This window comes from Pongo pygmaeus, chromosome 1, assembly GCF_028885625.2.
Source record: "Pongo pygmaeus isolate AG05252 chromosome 1, NHGRI_mPonPyg2-v2.0_pri, whole genome shotgun sequence".
NCBI lineage: Eukaryota > Metazoa > Chordata > Mammalia > Primates > Hominidae > Pongo > Pongo pygmaeus.
In genome coordinates, this window is record NC_072373.2 from 19714 (window position 1) to 35110 (window position 15397).

The 15397-nt window shown below is 38.7% G+C and overlaps 1 pseudogene; it reads right to left on the reverse strand.

Annotated features, from left to right (window-relative positions):
* Positions 1-569: 569 nt before the first annotated feature.
* The window catches only part of LOC129012792 (large ribosomal subunit protein uL23-like), a 32586-nt pseudogene continuing 17758 nt past the window's right edge, over positions 570-15397 (reverse strand).

Here is a 15397-nt window from a genome sequence, read left to right on the forward strand (position 1 = left end):
ACGACATGTAGGGATTATAAGAACTACAATTCAAGATGAGATCTGGGTGAGGACACAGCCAAACTATATCAGTGCCCATCCACATTGGGTCGGGGTTACCTCAGTGTCTTCCAGAAACACCCTCACAGATATGCCCAGAAATTGTGTGTCTCTTAATCCAATCAAGTAGATGTCTAAAATTAACCATCAGAATATTTATGCCTGATTCATGGCTGAAATTTCAGGATGAAAGCTATGAAATCTCTATTTGTGTTTGTATGTCTATTAATGTATGTTATGTATATGTGATATTTTCTTAACTACAGATAGCATTGCAAAATCCATTTATAAAATCCTCTAAAAGTGCTCTATTCTAACTTGGCTTGGAAAAAAATAAGCATTTATAAATAAATATTCACCAAACTCCTAGAAATATAGGAATTGATCAAATGTTTTTTAAGTTAACACGATTTGCATAAAACTTAGTTAAATAAGATTAATATAATATTTTTGGTGTAATAAAACAACTATATCTTCAAAGTTATCACTATTGAATATAAAACAAACATAAATTCCTATTCTGCTTGAGTTCTAGTCAAATAAGCTAATATTATACTTACTAGAAACATAAAATCTTAAAGCTTATAGATTTGATTCTAATTAAGTTGTCATTCTTATGAAAAACATTACTTTTTTATGGTGAAAAGATACACATATATTTAGAGTGAGCCAGCTGGACTCAGTTTAGATGATCCCAATTTTGTTGCAACATCCAAAGCATCATAATCAGGAGCCAGTTGAACATATGCCTTCTTCTCTTTATAAGGACAAATCAGGGTGGTGACCTTGGCCACATCACTGTCATAGAGCTTCTTCACAGCCTGTTTGATCTGGTGCTTGTTGGCTTTAACATCCACAATGAACACAAGTGTGTTGTTTTCTTCTATCTTCTTCATGGCTGACTCAGCAGTCAGCGGAAACTTGATGATAGCATAGTGGTCAAGGTTGTTCTCCTGGGGGTGCTCTTCCAAGGATATTTGGGCTGCCTCCGGAGTCGCAGTGTCTTGGGCTGCCTGAAGGTGAGTGACATGCGGATCTCCTTTGTTGCGTGTGGCTGTGGACACCTTTCAACACTGCCTTCTTGGCCTTTAGAGCCTTTGCTTTGGCTTCGGCTTTAGGAGGAGCAGGAGCTTCCTTCGCTTTCAGTGCCATCTTGTGAAAAGCAAAAAACATTATTTCAAAAATAATTTGTTTACAGTAAATCTGCCTAATAGTAGTTTCCAAAATACTTTTGGTAATTTTAAACCTTAAAGTTAAGCTAAGTAAGTAAAAGATTTGCATTAAATATCTAGACCATTTATAAATAAGATACAATACTAAAACAGTAATTACTGAACATAAATAATTCAAGTTTACATACTTTTGGCTTCCTATTTTTACAGAGAGACTAAAAATATTTTGGCCCCTTAATAAACATGTTTTTGTCTGCCACACTGAGAAATTGTACTATGAGGAAACACATCCCTCTAGGTGTTGGGAGATAGTATACTCATACATTTTCTAACCTACTATAGAATGCTAATATGTGACAGTTTATAACTGTCTACTTCCTAGTTTTCTCTGGAAAATAAAAGATTACTAAGTATTAAAATTATAATACTAAAATAAAATACTAAAATAATACTAAAATAAAATACTAAAATACTAAAATAAATTATAATACTAAAATAAAATATTACTAAGTATTAAAATTATAAAGCATGCAAGAAAAGTAGGGCATGTTTTGCAAGTAAAGTAGGTTGTATTTTTTATAAGGAAACCCGCACAAAATATACAAATAAAAAGAGATACCTAACCTTCTCTGTGTTATATTTGTATGGGTAAAATGTTATGTTTTCAGAAATTATATAAAATTCCTGGAAATTTGTCAATGTCCTCCTTATCCATGCTATGTGTCAGTATAGAGTAATGAGTCGTAATTCCAATTATTATTTTAAATGTTGTGCCGGGTACAGTGGCTCACACCTGTAATCCCAGCACTTTGGGAGGCCGAGGCGGGTGGATCACAAGGTCAGGAGATCAAGACCATCCTGGCTAACACGGTGAATCCCCGTCTCTACTAAAAATACAAAAAATTAGCCAGGCGTGGTGGCAGGCACCTGTAGTCCCAGCTACTCAGGAGGCTAAGGCAGGAGAATGGCATGAACCCAAGAGATGGAGCTTGCAGTGAGCCGAGATCGCACCACTGCACTCCAGCCTGGGCGATGGAGCGAGACTCTGTTTCTAAATAAATAAATAAATAAATAAATGTTGCATGCCACAGAAAAAATCGAATATCCTTGTCAGTTGTGGTGTAATGAACTCTCATCAGATCTTTCATCACAGCCATTTCATACTCTTTGTCATTTAGATATTATCTCCCCCTGATGCTTTCCTGAAAGCTCCTGCAATCAGCTACAGGTCAGAATGTTCGTCTCCAACACAGGACTCCCTCTGAGACTCACGGAAAAGACTATGACAGGTACTCTGGTTATAGGCTTCTGATGATATTGCTTAAATAACTTTAAGACCATGCATTTGACTCGGTGAAGATCTCCAGAAGTCTGGTTGAGAAATTGATGGGTTCATGACACTGCTAACCCAAGATCCAAAAAGACTGGAATTGATTACATGGCACTGAATGAACTGATGAAAATTGATTGTAATTTTATAGCTTTTTGGAGCATTGCTGGTTCTTTAATGTTCTAGTTTCTGGATTTAAGAAACCTCTTTCTCTTAATCTAACCGTAACTTACAACAATTTAGTAGATTATACTTTTGTAAACAGAAACGAGGCATTTATCTTTTTTTCTGCATGATTTTTCCAGAATTTTGAAATCCTTACTGAATACTCATATTTTCATGATGATATAGTTGTTAGCAAAAGTCCAATAAGAATCTGTTTACCTTATAACGGATATAATTGGAAATTTTGGTTATATTATCAAGGTTTTTACTGGAATATCATATTTAGGAATTGTACCTAAGATCAGTTATGACCAGCAATTTTAAGGACGTAAGGTTGACTTTTATGGAGACAATGCTTACAAAGCACTGTGAGAAATGGGAAAGTTCTTCAAAGATTATAAAGTCACAATTTCTTACTATAAGATTGCTATCCACTATTTATATATATGTGTGTGTGTGTGTGTGTGTGTGTGTGTGTGTGTGTATTCCAAATCAGTTGTCCTAGCTTGCTCAAGCATGCCTGGACAGAACTAGACAAGCCCCAGCCCATAGAGCATGCCATTCCTTATTTGGAGATGCTTCCTTAACTATCCCTGGGCAACTTCCTTTTCTTTCTTTGTTCTATTCCCCTTACCTAATTAAGAAAGTTTTAAACTAATAGCCAATTGGGTAAAGTGTAAAATGTGAGGTCCTATTGCAGCCAATGGAAACTGGACACAGCAGTAGGGTAGACACATCAGGTTATAAGTGACTCTGTCTCCTTTGTTTGGTGTGCTCTTCTGGCTGGACAGCTATTGAGTAGAACCCTTTCTACAGAAAGTAAAGCTCGCCTTGCTAAGAGATCGTTTGTTCCCACATTAATTCTTTTTTTTTTTTTAACACCAAAAACTTCATTCCCAACAGCACTCTGAGCAAAGCCAGACTGATACCTAGATTACAGGGTTCACAGCCTTACAGGTTAGTAAAGAAGGTCATTTCCTGGTAGGCCCAGGAAATTAGGGATATTTTGGGGGCTTCAAGAAGAGAGGAATTCACACAAAGCTATAAGGACTGCAGCTGAAATCTGATAGTATGTTCTTAGCTTGGCTTTTAGCCTGAATAAGGCTTTTAAAAGTCAAATCTGATATTCTGTATGAAAACTTCCAGCAAAGAAACTTGAAAGCACCTATGTGGTCATCTCCTGTTCTTGCTGCACTTACATAAAAAAATCAAGCATAATCTAACAAAACTAGACTTATTTTTAAAACAAGAATAGTCTTACTTTGATTATGATCAAAAATGATGGTTACTACAGAGAGATATTTTATGTTTCAATGGAAAACTATAACATGGCCGGGCATGGCGACACATGCCTATAATTCCAGCACTTTGGTAGGCCAGGAGTTCAAGACCAGCCTGGGCAACATGGTGAAACCCCGTCTCTACCAAAAATACAAAAATTAGATGGGCATGACGGCATGTGCCTGTAGTCCCAGCTAATCAGGAGGCTGAGGAGGGAGGATAACTTGCACCCTGGAGGTAGAGGTTGCAGTGAGCTGAGATTGCACCTTTGCACTCCAGCATGGGCGACAGAGCCAGACCCTGTCTCAAAAAAAATTTTTTAGAGGAAAACTATAGCCATTGTGAGTTATCACATTCTAGTCTTGTTTCTTGTTTCTGGGCTATTTTTACCTCTTTGTAAACTGGATCCTGCCATCTGCTGCATTTTGTCCCACAATTATACTTGGGGAACAAGAAGCCAAGTATTGTCTCTTCTACTAATGTATCTATTGTCAGTTAATTTGAAGGTCTCCAACCCTGGAACAAAGTTAGAAGAGGAAGGCTTTGCTCCCCAAAATGCATGACCAAATTGTGGTACATTCATATAATGGAATACTATTTAGCCATAGAAAGGAACAAGCTATCAACTCACACAACTCACACAAACAAGCTATCATGCACACAAAATTGCATGCACATTGCTAAGTGAAAGAAAACAGTCTGAGGAGGATACACACAGTGTGACCTCATTTAATGAGACACTGGAGAAGGCAAACTACACAGATGGGAAGCCATTAGCTCCATGGGGTGGGGGTTTGAAGCATTCCGTATGATACTTTAATAGTGGGATACCTGCCACATTGCATTTGTCAAAATACACAGAATTTTACAGCCAAATGGTTAAATCAAACTCTATTCAAATTAAATAAAATTACTCAGGATGTGGAGTATCCCAGCACAGAATACATCATGTAAAAAAGAATTTAACTATGCTACAAATTACTATGGTTTGGATGTGGTTTGTCCTCGCAAAAACTCATGTTGAAATTTGACCCCCAATGTGGCAGTGTGGGGCACTGGGGCCTAGTGGAAGGTGTTTGGATCATGAGGATGGATCCCTCATGAATAGATTATTGTACTCCCACGGGGGTGAGTGAGTTCTGCTCACACAGGAATGGATTAATTCCTGCAGGAGTAGGTAGTTAAAGAGTCTGGCTTCCTTGGCTTCCCTTTGCTTTCACTTTTGCTATGTGATCTCTGGTGTACCCCTTGGCCCCCTTCCACTTTCCACCATGAGGTGAAAAAGACTGAGGCCCCACCACATGCAACTGCCCAATCTCAGACATTCCACTCACCAGTATTGTGAGCCGAATGAACCTTTTTTACTTATAAATTACCCAGCCTCAGGTATTCTGTTACAGAAGCACAAAATGGACTAAGACACAAATGTAGGTAAAAACTCACTGAAGGTGTAGGGAAAATGGTGTTGACCCAAGTCACTTTGAAAATGAATAGAATCTGTAGGCTGAAGGCAAATGAACTATACGTCATCACTGGATTCCATTTTATAAAGTTCTTTCCAACAGAAAGAAGCAATTGTGAACAATTGTAAAACCACAGTATCTGTATCTGGAATAAAACAATGACTTACATAAGTCGCAGATGGTAGGAACCAGGTCTCTCACTGTTGAATTGGGAGGTTACAAATTGGCAAGGCGAGAAGGCTAGAATGATTCATGTGATAGTAGATCAGAGATGGAGACATCAACATTGTAGGGAAAAGAAAGAGAGAACAGACTGTTACTGTGTCTATGTAGAAAGGGAAGACATAAGAAATTCCATTTTGACCTGTACCTTGAACAATTGCTTTGCTGAGATGCTGTTAATTTGTAACTTTGCCCCAGCCACTTTGCCCCAGCCACTTTTTTTTTTACTGTACATTCTTCAACAGGCATTATTGTTCAAAATACAGATCTTGTGGAGTGGTCATTCCTTCCTCACAGTACAGTTAAGACTTTTGCATTGTACTTAGATCAAATGGCTACATTAATTGGTCAGGCAAGACTACGAATAGTAAAATTGTGTGGAAGTGACCCAGATAAAATCATTGTTCCTTTAAACAAGGAACAGGTTAGACAAGCCTTTATCAATTCTGCTGCATGGCAGATTGGCCTTGCTGATTTTGTGGGAATTATTGATAATCATTACCCAAAAACAAAAATCTTCCAGTTCTTAAAATTGACGACTTGGATTTTACCTAAAATTACCAGATATAAACCTTTAGAAAATGCTCTGATGGTGTTTATTGATGGTTCCAGCAATGGAAAAGCGGCTTACACTGGGCCAAAAGAATGAGTCATTGAAACTCAATATCACTCAGCTCAAAGAGCAGAGTTGGTTGCTGTAATTTCAGTGTTACAAGATTTTAATCAGCCTATTAACATTGTTTCAGATTCTGCATATTTAGTACAGGTTACAAAGGATGTTGAGACAGCCCTAATCAAATATAGTATGGATCATCAGTTGAATCAGCTGTTTAATTTGTTACAACAAACTGTAAGAAAAAGAACTTTCCCATTTCATATTACTCATATTTGAGCACATACTAATTTATCAGGGCCTTTAACTAAGGCAAATGAACAAGCTGACTTGCTAGTATCATCTGCCTTCATGGAAGCACAAGAACTTCATGCCTTGACTCATGTAAATGCAACAGGATTAAAAAATAAATCTAATATCACATGGAAACAGGCAAAAAATATTGTACAACATTGTACTCAGTGTCAAGTCCTACACCTGCCCACTCAGGAGGCAGGAGTTAATCCCAGAGGTTTACGTCCTAATGCATTATGGCAAATGGATGTCACGCATGTACCTTCATTTGGAAAATTGTCATTTGTCCATGTGACAGTTGATACTTATTCACATTTCATATGGGCAACCTGCCAGACAGGAGAAAGTACTTCCTTCCCATGTTAAAAGACTTTTTTGTCTTGTTTTGCTGTCATAGGAGTTCCAGAAAAAATTAAAACAGATAACAGGCCAGGATACTGTAGTAAAGCATTTCAAAAATTCTTAAATCAGTGGAAAATTACACATACAACAGGAATCCCTTATAATCCCCAAGGACAGGCCATAATTGAAAGAACTAATAGAACACTCAAAGCTCAATTGGTTAAACAAAAAAAGGAAAAAGAGAGTAAGGAGTATAACACTTCCTAGATGCAACTTAATCTAGCACTCTATATTTTAATTTTTAAAAACATTTATAGAAATCAGACCACTACTTCTGCAGAACAACATTTTACTGGCAAAAAGAACACCCCACATGAGGGAAAACTGATTTGGTGGAAAGACATAAAAAATAAGACATGGGAAATAGGTAAGGTGATAACATGGGGGAGAGGTTTTGCTTGTGTTTCACCAGGAGAAAATCAGCTTCCTGTTTGGATACCCACTAGCCATTTAAAGTTCTACAATGAACCCATCAGAGATGCAAAGAAAAGTGCCTGCGCAGAGAGAGAAAACCCACAACCGAGCATCATTGGCTCACCAGGTGAACAATATGGTGATATCAGAAGAACAGATGAAGTTGCCATCCACAAAGAAAGTAGAGCCGCTGACCTGGGCCCAACTAAAGAAGTTGACACAGTTAGCTGAAAAAAGCCTGAAGAACACAAGGGTAACACAAACTCCAGAGAATATGCTGCTTGCAGCTTTAATGACTGTATCAACGGTGGAAAGTCTCCCTATGTCTGCAAGAGTAGCTGCAGTGAATTATACCTACTGGACATATGTGCCTTTCCCACCCTTAATTCGGGCAGTGACTTGGATGGATAATTCTATTGAATTATATGTTAATAATAGTGCATGAGTACCAGGCCCCACAGATGACCGTGGCCCTGCCCAACCTGAAGAAGAAGGAATTTCCTTTGGGTATCATTATCCTCCTATTTGCCTGGGGAAAGCACCAGGATGCTTAATGCCTACAACCCAAAATTGGTTGGTAGAAGTGCCTACTGTCAGTGCCACCAGCAGATTTACTTATCACATGGTAAGTGGAATGTCACTGGGGCCACAGATAAATAATTTACAGGACCCTTCTTATCAAAGATCATTACAATCTAGGCCTAAGGGGAAGCCTTGCCCCAAAGGAAATTCCCAAAGAATCAAAAAGCCCGGAAGTCTTACTTTGGGAAGAATGTGTGGCTGATACTGCAGTGGTACTACAAAACAATGAATTCAGAACTATTACAGACTGGGCCCCTCGATGCCAATTATATCATAATTGTATGGGCCAGACTCAATCATATTTACAGGTCCCATCCATCTGGCCCATTAATCTGGCCTATGATAGTGATTTAACTGAAAGGCTGGACCAGGTTTATAGCAGGTTAGAATCACTTTATCCATGGAAATGGGGTGTGTAAAATCCCCTTATATGCTGGTTGTAGGAAACATAGTTATTAAACCAGATTCCCAAACTATAACCTGTGAAAATTGTAGATTGTTTACTTGCATTGATTCAACTTTTGATTGGCAACACCGTATTCTGCTGGTGAGGGCAAGAGAGGACGTGTGGATCCCTGTGTCCATGGACTGACTGTGGGAGGCTTCCCCATCCATCATATTTTAACAGAAGTATTAAAATGAGTTCTAAATAGATCCAAAAGATTCATTTTTACTTTGATTGCAGTGATTATGGGTCTTATTGCAGTCACAGCTACTGCTGCAGTGGCTGGAATTGCTTTACACTCCTCTGTTCAAACTGCAGAATATGTGAATAATTGGCAAAAGAATTCCTCAAAATTGTGGAATTCTCAGACCCAAATAGATAAAAAATTGGCAAACCAAATTAATGACCTTAGACAAACTGTCATTTGGATGGGAGATAGGCTGATAAGCTTGGAATATCTTTTTCAGTTACATTGTGACTGGAATACATCAGATTCTTGTATTACACCTCGAGCCTATAATGAATCTGAACATCACTGAGACATGGTTAGATGCCATCTACAAGGAAGAGAAGATAATCTTACTTTAGATATTTCAAAATTAAAAGGACAAATTTTTGAGGCATCAAAAGCCCAATTCAATCTGGTACCAGAAACTGAGGCAATGGTAAAAGCTGTTGATAGCCTCACACATCTTAACCCCCATCACTTGGGTTAAAACCATTGGAAGATCCACTATTGCAAATTTTGTATTAATCCTTGTATGTCTGTTCTCTCTGTTGTTAGTCTACAGGTGTATCCAGCAGCTCCAGAGAGACAGCGACCAGCGAGAACAGGCCATGATGATGATGGTGGTTTTGTCAAAAAGAAAAGGGGGATATGTAGGGAAAAGAAAGAGAGATCAGACTGTTACTGTGTCTATGTAGAAAGGGAAGACATAAGAAATTCCATTTTGACCTGTACCTTGAACAATTGCTTTGCTGAGATGTTGTTAATTTGTAACTTTGCCCCAGCCACTCTGCCCCAACTTTGAGCTCACAAAGACATGTGTTATATGGAATCAAGGATTAACGGATCTAGGGTTCTGCAGGATGTGCCTTGCTAACATAATGTTTACAAGCAGTATGCTTGGTAAAAGTCATCGCCATTCTCTAGTCTCAATAAACCAGGGGCACAATGCACTGTGAAAAGCCTCAGGGACCTCTGCCCTGGAAAGCCGGGTATTGTCCAAGGTTTCTCCCCATGTGATAGTCTGAAATATGGCCTCATGGGATGAGAAAGAACTGACCGTCCCCCAGCCCAACACCCGTAAAGGGTCTGTGCTGAGGTGGATTAGTAAAAGAGAAAGGCCTCTTGCAGTTGAGATAGAGGAAGGCCACTGTCTCCTGCCTGCCCCTGGGAACTGAATGTCTTGGTATAAAACCCAATTGTACATTTGTTCAATTCTGAGATAGGAGAAAAACCACCCTATGGTGGGAGGCAAGACATGTTGGCAGCAATGCTGCCTTGTTATTCTTTACTCCACTGAGATGTTTGGGAGGAGAGAAACATAAATCTGGCCTATGTGCACATCCAGGCATAGTACCTCCCCTTGAACTTAAAATTATGACATAGTTTCTTTTGCTCACACGTTTCTTTGCTGACCTTCTCCTTATTATCACCCTGCTCTCCTACCACATTCCTCTTGCTGAGATAATGAAAATAATAATCAATAAAAACTGAGGGAACTCAGAGACCAGTGCTGGTGCAGGTCCTTGGTATGCTGAGCACCAGTCCCCTGGGCCCACTTTTCTTACTCTATATTTTGTCTCTGTGTCTTATTTCTTTTCTCAGTCTCTCGTCCCACCTGATGAGATATACCCACAGGTGTGGAGGGGCAGGCCACCCCTTCAAATGTAAACTTATGTGTAGTTTAATATAGATACATACAGTTCCACCTAGAAACCTTTATAATTAGGTGTGTGTAGGTAGGTTAGATACACACATATACTTCCTAGCATTGCTAATGAGGGACAAGATACAATGTGCTCATTCGGCAGCCAGATGTAAGTTTTCCTACCATTCTGAAAGGAATCAGGCTCTTTGAAGAAATGTCTGATACTAGAACTGGGACAGTAAATATAGGAGCCAGGATAATCTTGAAGTATCAGAAAGTAAGTAAGTACTAAAAAAATTTAACATATATCAAAGAAAAATAAGAGCCAATAAAAACAGCTACCGATGGCCAACACAGGAATGAATTGTGCAACATAATGCTGCAGTGTTGAATAATAACTAAAGCATAAAGTAATTATCTAGGTGTCTGTATTTGTATACATACATGAATAAGCAAATGGAGTTGCATAGAAATCTCCTTTGCCAATTTCAAATAATTGATGTAGACACTCAGCCATCAAGAAGGTGGAGCCAACTCCTCACTCCGTTAGGAGTGAGGCTCTGCATAGTGACTTGCTCCAAAAGAACACATGCAGTATGGACAAGGAAGAAAAATAACTTCACAGTGAAGAAACCTGACAAACAGTAGCTCTGCCAAATGATCCAAGTGAACATCAAAGATGACAGTTCACCTTGAGGACATGAAGTGACAATGGGGGACATTCTACAAAATGCCTGACCAATCCTCCTCAGTACTATCAAGGTCATCATGAGATGGAGAGCCTGATACACTGTCACAGCCAGGAAGAGCCTACGTGATGACTTCATGTCATGTGGGATCCTAGATGGGATCCTGGGTCAGAGTAAGACAGAACTAAGGGAATCCAAATGAAATGTGAACTTTAGTTAATAATAGTCTATCAGTATTGGTTCATTAACTGTGACAAATTATATAAGATATTAATAAGCCATGTGAGACACACTGATAGAAGATGTTAATAAGAGAGGAAACTAGATTGCGGCCACATGGGAAATCTCTTTTTTGTGTGTGTGTGTGGCAATTTCTGTGTAAGTAAAAAAAAGATGTAAAATAAAACTTTACTTAAAACATTGTTATATTTTTGTGAACACTTCCTTATTTAATTATTTAAACCATGAATTACTAGTCATTGACACTGTTAACTAGTCCTGTTTTTTTAAATAAGAGCATTTATGACACAAAAAATGAAACAGTACAGACGGATAAATAAATCAAAACAAATGCTCTTTACATGTTTTCTGTTACAGTAGTAACACATATGTGTAAACTTAATTATCATATTTTCTTCTTGTGCTGTGGTTGTGTCCTGGGTTCATTCTCTAAAATGCTGTTCACCTTAGACCAGGAAAAAAAAATAACCTTACAGACTCTGTTTCAATTCATAGCTAAATATTTTCAAAAGAGTGACTTTGTAAAAATATGTTCCAATGGCAAATTGATTCATTGTGATGGGATCACTTATTCCAAAGGCTTCTTGTCTTTATTTTGTTCCCATGCCTATCTTTTAGCCATAATACAACAGAATCAAATATTGGCCATTTTAGTTTGAAAAAAATATTCAAAGAAAGAATGTGAACAGAACTTATGACCATGATGATTCAAAGTTTTACCACAATGCTTTCTAAAACAGAATAGTATAAAAGGATATTCAAAGTCAATTTCCTCAGTGAGGCTTTGCAGAAAATGAGGAAACTAGAGAAACAAAAATGGCAGGACATTCTATGGGTGATTTTAGATGTTGCTATGTTTTATGGGAAAAAATACTTCACCTTTTAAAGAATCACAAGGAATTATTGGAAACCTAAACTCTGGAATGTTTGCAAATTTAGTTGAGCTTCTATGTAATTATGTCTATGTAGCTGGCCATGATTTTTTAAAAATCTGTGCCTTATTTGTGTAATAAAATACACAATGAATAACTAATGCTCATAGGAAAACTTGTTAGACCTTGTGAAGGGAAAATAAATCTTGGGGACCCAAAATCACTAAGCTAAAAGGAAAAGTCAAGCTAGGAACTGCTTAGTGCAAATCTGCCTCCCATTCTATCCAAAGTCACCTGTCTGCTCACCAACATAAATGCATATCTGATTGCCTCATTTGGAGAGGGTAATCAGCAACGCAAAAGAATGAAACCATTTGTCTCTTACCTACCTATGACCTGGAAGCCCCCTGTCTGGCCTTCTCACCTTTCTGGACCGAACCAATGTACATCTTTCACATATTGATTGATGTCTCATGTCTCCCTAAAGTGTGTAAAACCAAGCTGTGCCCCGACCACCTTGGGCCCATGTTGTCAGGACCTCCTGAGGAGGCATCACAGGCAAGCATCCTCAAGCTTGGCAAAATAAACTTTCTAAAAAATCTGAGAGCTCTCTCAGATTTTCAAGGTTCACACATGTAATGTAGGATGTCAATGTTTATAAAACAGACATTATTCTATCTACTATTACAAATATGCTGCCAGTTAACCTTAGACATTCTCAACAAAATAAAAAATGTTCATGAGGTACAAATAATAGATTTAAACTTAAATAATGTTGCAAGTTTAAATATGCCTACTTTTCAATTTTTCAATACTGTTTTTACTACTTTAACACTGTAAGAAAAGTGAGTAATTAAAACATGAATAAAAGTGTTTACAAGGGGTGCACATGCTTCCTCCAGCCTCTGCCCATCCCCAGCTTTCATCCCAACTGTCCTGATGGTGGCTCGAAGCATTTCTCCTTTCTCTATATGAAGATCTCTCCCAGAAACAAACCAAAATATTACCATGTTATGGCACACTATGATGCTGAGCAGCGATGAGCAGCCAAAGCCTCAAGGAAGGGATGCTTTTGTAAAACAAGACTTGTAGAATGTAACATGTGAAAGTAAAGCCCATGGCAGAGCTCCAACCTCAGCACACAGGGAGCAGACATGAAGCTTTTGCCTCACCTTCAATGGCCTGCAGCCACGTCTCCCAGGTCAGTCTTAAGGACAACGAAACTCTGGTCTTCACTGTGGACACACTACCAGGTGCTCCAAAGCCATGGTGACCCACCCTCAGGTGGGTCCTGAGGAGAACAAAGCTCTGGTTCTAACTCTAACCCTAACCCTGTCCCAAAACTTTGACCCTGAACCTAAACCCTGATCCCTAACCCTGGTCCCTAATTCTGACCCTTACTTTGACCCTGGCTTTGATCTTGACCCTGACCATGACCCCACCTCTAACCATACTTCTGGCCCTGACTCCAACCCAGATCCTAATCCTAACCCTAACCCTATTATTATCTTTACGATCTATCTCTAATCTTACCGTCTAGTGCTAAATAGCTGTACCCAAAAGCACTTTTAAAGTATTTAACTTCTTTTCCTTGAATTCTCTAAGGACATCCTAAAGGAGATGTCATTATGTATTCTGCATTCCCTGTCAGTGGTATGGCTTCAGATAAGAAGTTCTTATACTTTGCAAGACATAAAAAGTTTGGAGGGTAACAGAACTGGTTTGTTAGGGATGCATGTTGGCATTCATGATAGTCATTGGTGCTGTTCTCCAGATATTTTCAGTTCATTTTTTATGAATGCATTCTGACTGTTCCATCTCACCTACTTAAATTTTCGCATGGCCACGACTTTTTTTTTTTCTGCCAATAGAGGTGAGAAGAAATAACATGTGAATTTTTCAGGAGAAATCCCCAAGAAACAGCGTTCTATTCTGCATGCTTTTTTCTCTTTTCTATAGCAATAGGGATCTTATTGATGGTCCCTCCTTCCATCTGGATTCCTGTGTTAGGATGACACAGCACAGAGCTACCTCTCACCTGACCCATGATGAGAAGTAAATAAATGAGGAAAAAGATTTTTGAGCCACTGAAATTTGGAGGTTGTTTGTCACCACAGTTTAACCTAGCCCCCATTGACTGATGCAGTGCTGAAGAATGAGTCCGAACTGAATCCGGACAAGACATGTGAAGAGCACTCCAGGCTGAGTAAAATTCAAGTGTTGGCTCAAAGATAACAGTGAGCATGATATATTATTGGGGTGGGTGTGGGATAAATAAGGTATTTCAGGTGAGAATGAGAAACTCAACTTTAAAAGATGGTGCTGATTTGGACTGTGGAGAGATTCAAATGTCCTGCTTAGCATTTGAGATTGTGATGGTTGAACTAACTAATTAAGAGCCCAAAATGAAGGCTTGGGATAAATATCTGAGGGTGTCTAATATCCCAATTTTTCATCCTAGAATGGACAGAGTCCTTGAACCCATTCTAGGGAGACTTCCAAAAGAAAAAAGACCTGCATTTCTTCAACAACCCACACTAAGAGACTTCCCTGCACTTTTGACCCGTGGCTAACACTCTTCACCTTTCATTCTGTCATCAGTGTTTTGGGGAAGCACCTTTAAACTCTCTATGATTTACAGGTTATTAAGTGGCCCTTATAATTCCCTCCAGAGGTGGAAAAGACCAATGATGATGGTGTCTGAGCTCACAGCAGCAAGCAGGCATGTGTGCTCAGCAGCCATGTGGCTCATCTGCTAAGAGCTTACTAAATATGATGTTCTACAACATTGCTTAACACAAGGGGAGATGCTCCTGACTCAGAGGGTTTAATTGCTCACCTACTTCTTTTTCTGCCCTCTTGGGCTCCCAAAATGAAAAGAACCCTGGGGTGATAAAGTGAGTCAAAGGGGTGCCATCCTCATCACAGCAAAATAGATTCCTAAAAAATCCCTGTCCTAGGATGACAGCCTTGGCTGGATATGTTTGAATGTGCTGATAGTGGACATGGTAGAGTGAAGGTGGTTGGAATGTTCATATTAAAGAACTTCCACCCAGATTGCAAAGAAAGAGAGAGGAATGGAGATGGCAGCACAATTCCCTACAATAAAAGCAGATGTTTTGAGATCAGTTATATTTGCTCTGAAAAAAATAAAGACAGAAACCAAAGTTTAGCCTGAGGCTACAATTAATTGGGCAATAAGCCAGAGGCACATATGGCGTAGACAGATTTAAACATTTCTCCCTTATATTAATACAAATACTAAAATTACAAATAAATGGATTCCAAATAAAACAAATA